Raw genomic sequence first — 8,061 nt, 5'->3', positions numbered from 1 at the left:
GGATATACTCATGCAAAGTGGAAACATGCTGGACAAATGCAAGACCGTCCTCTGATACCCTAACATGAGGGTCTATGGGTCCTAAGTCTAGTGGGTGACGAGGGGCGTGGCCATAGGCGATCTCAAAACGACTCAACCCGGTGGTTCGGTTCACTGAGGAGTTATATGTGAATTCGACGCGAGGGATTATCAAATCCCATGTTGTGAGGTTTTCGCCCATGAGGGACCGAAGCAGGTTGCCCAAACTTCGATTGACTACCTCCGTCTGACCGTCCATTTGAGGATGGAGGCAGTCAAAATGATGGCGAGGCCCTCAACTTATCCGTACTTTTTCTCTTAGATATAGGTGAATTTTCATCCTCTTTTTAGGTTAAATTGTTTTTCCCTTATTTTCCTCAAGGTTGCTATAAAAGGAACCCCACATGTAATAGAACGTAGACTTTTCCTTTCGAGAAAGAAATTTTTTGGAAGAAGGTCCGAGTGACCTAGAGCAGCTCCGCCACCGGCCTCGTTCGCCTGCCTGTGCTGCCTGGCCGCGCTCCGCGCCGCCTCGTCCGCCTGCCCTGCCTGCATCGCCGCGCCCGCACCGCCCTCGCCGTGCCAGCGCCGCCTCGTCCACCTGCCCTGCTTGCCTTGCCGCGCCGCCGCCGCGCCCGCACGCCGCACGCGCGCCGCGCGCTCACTGCGCGCCGCTGCCGCATCGCCGGGCGCCGCGCGCCAGCGCGCGCGCCGCCTCCCGTTGCGCCCCACGCCGCCGCAGCGCCCGCCGCCGCGTCTTCCCGCGGCGCCACGCGCTGCCGCCCGACGTCACCGCGCCGCCTATGACGCCCGAGTCGCCTGCGCCGCTTCGGCATCGCCGCCGCTCGCGCCGCCCTGCGCCACCCGGAGTCGCCCAGCGCAGTCCGTGCTGCCTGGTGCCGCCTGCGCTGCCCGGCACCACCCTCCGCACCGCCCGCGCTGCCCAGGCGCGCCCGGCCGCTGGACCCAGGCCGCGCCACCGCGCGCCCGGGTCCAGTCGACCGGCCCAATGGGCCATGGGCCGGTTCCAACAAGCAAGGCCCACCAGGCCCAACCGCCGAACCCGCGCCTCGAGACACTGCTCGCCAGCTTCTTAGCCACCCCGGCTCGCCTCCCGAGGTGCCATTCCTTTGACGGCTGGGCACGCAACCCAGGGCTGCCAAGTCAGCCCTAGCCCTTGTGGGCTTGGCTTATTGGGCTGCTTCCGGCCGGGCCGTTGGCCCAGACCGTGGTCCTGCCAGCGGCCCAAACTGCGGCCCAGACCACGGCCCAAACCGCGGTCCGCCGCCGCCACCGCCGCCGCTCGCCGCCGCCACCACCGCCGCTCGCCGCCGCCGCCGTCGCCGATCGCCGCTGCCGCCGCCGCTCGCTGACGCCGCTCGCCGATGCCGCTCGCCGATGCCGTTCGTCGACGGCGCTTGCCGACGCTGCTCGCCGTGGCCGTTCGCTGACGCTGTTCCTCAACGCCTCCACGAACGCCTTGCCGACTATCTGAGGACCTTCGCCCACACGAAGATAGAGACACCCTCCGGCTCGACGAAATGAGGATCCTCACGCAGAACCATACCGGGACATCTACACTGACAAGCGTGACGTGCCGTTCAAGATCGTCCCCAAGCCGAACGAACTGGCCCGCGCTCCTGCCGTGGGATGCCGACGACGTCCGTCCTACATCACAAAAACTTGAGCTTCGTGCGGAGGAGACTCCACAAAGTCTTCCAGAAGTAGCTCGTGAAGTGCATGCACATCTCGATCGGACACGATCGAAGTTGGCAAGCCGTGAAGGCGCACAATCTCTTGGAAGAATAATTTTGCGACCTGCGTGGCGTCAGACGTCTTTGAAAACCTGTCGATGACGACCATGGAGGAGTCGTGTCGTTGGGCCGTCCGGGGAAGTCCTAAGACGAAGTCCATACTGACATCGTCCTAGGGTTGCTTGGGCATCGGTAGCGGGATGTATAACTCGACGCTCTTCTTGACCTGTTTGGCCAAGGCACAAACGCGGCATTGGGCATCGATGTTGCCGATGTCGCGCTTCAGCCAGGGCCAGTAGAATTGGTATTCTATGGCAGCGATGGTCTTGTCGCGACCGAAGTGGCCGCTAAGACCTCTAGCGTGACATTCCCAAGTGAGGAAGTCACGCAGGGACGTGCGAGGCACGCATAACCTGTTTGGTAAATTAGGTAGTCGTTGGTGATGACGTAGTCTTGATAGTCACGAGACGGGCCTCATCGAACTTCTGCGATGATTGGCCCAAAGTCAGGGCAGATTAAATACCCTTCTTGGATGGTCTCAAATCAGATGATCTTCACCCTCATGATGTCGAGCACGTGGGCTCTCTGGCTAAATGCATCGGTGATGACGTTATCCTTGCCCTTCTTGTGCTTGATGACGAAGGAGTAATCCTGCAAATATTCGACCCATCTCGTGTGTCAATCGCTCAACTTCTGCTGGGAATGGGGGTATTTGAGCGTCTCGTGGTCCAAGAAGAGCACAAACTCCATGGAAAGGAGGTAGTGCCGCCAATGCCTTAGTGTCTGGACAACTGCGTAGAACTATTTATCGTATGTGGAGTAGCAGAGGCTAGCGTCATTCAGCTTCTCGCTTAAAAACTCAACAGGGTGACCCTCTTGGCTGAGGACATCACCAATCCTGACACCCAAGGCGTCATAGGTAACCTCAAACACCTTCCCGAGTCGGGTAGGCGGAGGATGGGTGTCTGGGTCATCATGAGCTTTACGTGTTGAAATGCTCGCTCGGCGGCCTGCGTCCAAGTGAATGGCTCCACCTTGAGGGAGTCGGTGATGGGAGTCGTGACAGAACTGAAGTTCTATACAAATCGCCGATAGAAAGTCGCAAAGCCGATGAAGCTCCAAACGTCGTGGAGGCTGGCCGATGATGGCCACGACGTGATGTCCCAAACCTTTTCTGGGTCCATGGCCACGCCCTGGGCAGACACGATAAACCCGAGGAAAGCAAATTCTGAAGTGAGGAAGCTACACATCTTAGGGTGTGCGTATAGTTGTTCGCGCCGAAGGATGGTGCAAACCTGCCGAAGGTGGTCTAGGTGCTCCCCTCTCGAATGACTGTATATGAGGATGTGGTCAAAGTAGACGATGACAAACCTCCCGATAAACGCGTGCAGTACCTCATTCATGAGTCGCTGAAAGGTACTTGGCGCATTGGAGAGGCCGAACGGCATGACTCTCCACTCGTATAACCCGTCCTTTATCTTAAAGGCGGTCTTCCATTTGTCCTCAAGACGAATCCGAACTTGATGGTAGCCACTTCAGAGTTCGATCTTTGAGAAGATAGTGGCACCGGCCATCATGTCGAAGAGGTCCTGGACACAAGGAATGAGAAAACGGCATCTGACTGTTATATTGTTGATGGCAGGGCTGTCGCAACACATTCGCCATGTGTCATCCATCTTTGGGGTTAGGAGAGCGGGCACTGTGCAAGGAGTGAGACTCTCCTGAATGAGGCCCTGGCGAGAAGCTCGCAGACCTGACGTAGTAGCTACTCGTACTTCTGCGGCTCCATCCGGTAGTGGGGCAGGTTTGGTAATGACGCTCCAGGCACAAGATCAATTGCATGCTGGATGTTACGCATCGGCGGTAGTTCACCGGGTAACTCCTCGGGAAGACATCACCAATCTCCGATACAAGGGTCTCGACCTCGGGTGGTTGGTGCTCTACAGGTGGGTCAGCGGGGACGTCAAGAGTGACGACGAGGCATAGTGGCGTGTCATTGCCCTTGCGGCCCAAGTCTTGGATGAACAAGGGGCCTCGAATGACCATTAACCCTACGGGTTTGGTCATGACCGACTTGTTTGCCAGTTTCGTGGTGTACTGGTGCCAAGTGACTCGTCATCCCTGGTATAAGAACGAACATGTGTTCGTCCTTCTGGCTAGAGTGACGTCGTGGTAATATAGCTAGGGATGGCCCAAGATGATGCTTCCCACTCTCATGGAAAGTACGTCGCATAGGACGCTCTCATCGTAGGCGCTCACCTTCAACGGTATGTGGCACTGACTCTTCACCGGAAGTCATGAAGTGTCTATCCATGATACGTCATAGGGAGTCGGATGGGGAATAGCGGTTAGCCCGAGTCGGGAAACCATGGTATCGGAAATGGCATTGATGCAACTTCCGCTGTCCACGATAACTTTGCACACCTTGTGATTGATCTTGACGTAGATGTAAAAGATTGAGGTGCGGAGCGACGTGTCCACCATAGGCTCTGGTCTGGCCTCTACTAGAGCCAACTGAGCCGGTGCAATGGCCTGGGTAGTGGCCGCGCCCTACTAGTGCCGGGGTGGTCCACAACAATGTTGGCCAATGGGCGGCCGGCAGCTCGGGGCGCCATGGGTGGAGTCGCACGGGGTACCAAAATCTGTATGTACCCGACCTGTCCGTCAGGCTCTTCTTACTCGACGGCGAACTTCTCGTCCCCGTGATAGTGATCCTCATGAAGAAGACCCATGTCATCCAAGTGGCCGGGATCGACGTCTCTAGCGTGGACCAATAATGTCGATGAAGGGCATTGGTTAGCCCGATGTCCTCTTTCCTAGCAGTTGAAGTACCATGTGTGCTTGGGTGACGGTGATGCTGCGGTCTGGGGTGTCATTCGTGACGGCCCGAGCGAGTGGGGTTGATCCCACAGAGGTGGAGGGGGCTAATCCTTGCCCCCCGGTGGTCTAGGTAGCCTGTATGGTCGCGGGCAGGGTGGTCCGAGCAGGAGTGGGCTGAACCGGTGGAGTCCAGGGCGTGGTATTCGCGCTAGGTGGAGCAGTCTCATCGCATGGAGGCTCCATATGCTCGACCAGGTGATATGCCTCATCGACTTCAGCCGGGTTGCATTTAAGAACCTCGTTGCGCAGGGCCGGTCAAAGTCTGTGGGCGAACAATCCAATAATGATTTGTGGGTCCTCCACGAATCGACAGCACATCCGACATTCCTCAAAGGATTCGATGTATTCCGTCACGGTGAGCCGACCTTGCCTAAGGTCGAGCCACGAGAGGAATAGTGACATCTGGTACTGTCGAGGAACATACTTGCTCCGTAGTTTCTGTGCCATATCGACCTAAGATGTGATAGGTCATCCTCGTTGCTCAGCGGCGACACGCTCATTCTCCCAAAAGATCTTGGCCTGTCTGCCAAGTCTCGTCTCTGCATATTCGACGCATAAGTCGTCGTCCATGCAGTACCAGCGAAAATAGGAGTTCATATTTGACTCCCAGTCAATGAACTCCTTGGGTTTCCTCGACCCCTCAAAGACGGCGACGTCGACACGCACGCTCCTCTGGATGTGAGCGCGGTGCTCCTCTCGACTCCGCTTTTGGTTGCCCGACTGCCTTTCGGGCACCAAGTAGTCCTCGTGATGCTGGTCGACACATCGGCAAGGCGGGGTTGGCTCGCGGTCGCCATCGTCTTAGTGGTAGAGGCAACCCTCGGGAGGCGGCGCGCGGCTGTCGGTCGTCGCACGTGGCGTGTACCGAGGAGCCTCATCGACTTCCTCGTACCGGCGGTGATGAGGCTGGACGTGGTCGTCACGGTGGGCCGGTGGGTCTGCTACATGCCTACGATCGTGAGGCCGGACCGGGTCGTCACGACGGGCCGGGTGTTTGGCGTCATACTCGCGATCGTGTCGTCGGACGTAGTGGTACGGACGGGCCGGTCGGTCGGCCTCATACCCATGGGCATAGTCATCCCGTGGGTCACGTGCGGGGTCTCGGGCGCAGTGTCGACGTTGTGGGGTATCGCCGAGCCTTTGGTCAAACTCCTCGTCGTCGTCGTAGGGGCTCCTCCGTGGGTGCGCATGTCAAGCAACCCTGAGCAGGTCGCGATGTCGTCCTCGTACGGCAAGTGCCGGATCGGCATCATGTACCAGAGATCGTGGGTGTGCGAGCATCTGCTCTTTGCGCTCCATCCTAGCGGCCATGGTGTGAAGATACGCCCCTTACTCCTCTGATGGGTCCTCCCGGGGTCGGTGCTGACGGTGCATGCCTCCTCGCCTGCGTCCTGCTCCTCGGCCACGTGCAACAGCAGTCCGGGATGTGATCTCGTCGACAGGAGACTTCCCGTGTGGTCGGTTCGTCTTCGAAACCACTAGATGGTGAGCCTCCAAGTATCGAGGGGAGTCATGCGGAGTTCGTTGGGGGCCACGAGAAGCATGAGTGTGTTAGTGTGGCCCGGACGACTGGGGGGCACCCGTGTTGATGGGTGTGGTCCGCGCGGGCTCCGTAGGCGGTTGTGTTGGACCGGCCAAGGGCATCGGGGGACGAGGTTCCAAGAGGGTAGTGGTGTTTCCTCTCTCGTCGAGCGACGGTTCTGAACATCGCAATAGGTAGAACCTCCGTGTTGAGCTCTCCAGCTCGATCGTGTTTCTATGGCCATACCCTAGGGAGTCCTATATGAATTCGAAAATAGACATGCGCCAAACCGTGCGAGCGGATCACGCTCGTGCGGTTGGGCGGATGTACGATGCGTTTGTGCGAAAGTTCGCGCATAAATTTTGCACACTGCACCGCCCATCGCACAGGGGTCGGTGCGGTGCAAATTTTTTACGTTGTGCGAAAACTTTTGAAGCCCGCCGACCTCCCGACTCCCGCCCCCTCTCCACTCTTGCCCCCCTCCCGGCTCCTGCCCCCTCGGTCGCTCTCCCCCCCCCTTGGCCCCTGCTGATTCGTCTGCCCACCGCTGCCCAGGTCAGCCGCTCCGTTGAGTCCTCTCTGAATTTTTCACTGCAGTGCGAAATCTTGTTCTTGTTCTTTATCTTCTTGATCTTGTTGTTTTTCTCTCGTTATGCTCATGTTAACTGCAGTGCGAAATCTTGTGCTTGTTCTTTATCTTCTTGTTCTTGTCGTTTCTCTTCTTCTCTTCTTCTCTTCTTCTCTTCTTCATTTCTTCTTCCTCTTCCCGTTCTCTTCGTTTCCTCTTCTTCTTATTCTTCTTCATCTTCTTCGTCTTCTCTTCTTTTTCTCTTCTTCTTCTTCTTCGTTTTCTCTTCTTCTTCTTTTATAAATTTTTTTTTCTCTACTTCTCTTATTCTTCTTCTCCGCTCCTGCTTCTTCATTTTCTTATTTTCTTCTCCTCTCTTCGATTCTTTCTGTTTATCCTCTCTTCTTCTTCTCCTTATTATCCTTCTCCTCCTTCCTTTTCTCTTCATCTCCTTCTTCTCTTCTTGTTCTTCTTCTACTACTTCTTATGTTACTTCTCTTCTTCTTCTCTAATCCTTCTTCTTCAGTGATAGAAATGTGTTTCGGGTGTTGGTCGTGACGTCATTTCTTGATCTTCAGGTGCTGAATTTTCTGTAGAAATTCTTGTTTTACTGCCTACACTGGTTGATCTAAAGAAAATTGATGGATTCTCGTTTCAAAAAGGAGGAGAAGTCTAGATATAATGTTGATTTATGCCTCAGGATTTATGTGGGCTCTGCACGGATTTCATCATTTTCTGAACTGTGGACGTCAAACTTCTTGACATATCAGGTTGGCCCGTTGGGTAGATGCTGATCATCAATTTCCACCTGATAATGGGCTAGAAATTCCTATCCTGATATTTGATTTATTGTTTAGGTATTTGCGGAGAGCCATGATTATGGTATTCATGGGGAGCGTGTGAGAAACGCCTGTTGGGGATATTTATGCCAGTGTGCTTGTGTGGAGCTCAGGGAGGTATGAACTTTTCTCAACGTTTTTAATGAACTTTTCTGTTTCAAAAAGTTCTTTTAATGAACTTAAGTCCATGATCTGGTTGTTGATATGTGGAACCTGTAAAATCTTGTCTTCATTTCTAACCCGGAACTCTTGAGAATTATTGTGTTGGTATGAGCAAAGGCGTGTTTTCTTTGTATTTGAGGCAAATATTCTAGTATTTGCGACAATAACCTTGATTCCTAGCAATAACCGTGAACTATTCTTCGTTTAGATCCTTTTTTTCTTCTCTTCTTCTCTTCTTCTTCTCTTCTCTTCTTTTTTCCTCCCACTTCTCTTATTCTTCTTCTCTGCTTCTGCTTCTACTTTTCCTTCTTTTCTTCT

The 8,061-nt window shown here is 55.1% G+C and overlaps 1 long non-coding RNA gene across 1 annotated transcript; it reads left to right on the top strand.

Moving 5' to 3' along the window:
- Nucleotides 1-6,666: 6,666 nt before the first annotated feature.
- On the top strand, nt 6,667-7,646 carry LOC144709135 (uncharacterized). Its single transcript, XR_013582965.1, has 3 exons — nt 6,667-6,729; nt 7,443-7,512; nt 7,600-7,646. It is a non-coding gene; the product is annotated as an uncharacterized LOC144709135 (long non-coding RNA).
- The last annotated feature ends 415 nt before the right edge of the window (nt 7,647-8,061 follow it).

The sequence above is a fragment of the Wolffia australiana genome, chromosome 11 (genome assembly GCF_029677425.1).
Source record: "Wolffia australiana isolate 7733 chromosome 11, ASM2967742v1".
NCBI classification, from domain to species: Eukaryota; Viridiplantae; Streptophyta; class Magnoliopsida; order Alismatales; family Araceae; genus Wolffia; species Wolffia australiana.
Note: the sequence above shows the minus strand (reverse complement) of the source record. Positions and strands in the feature narration are given on the sequence as shown.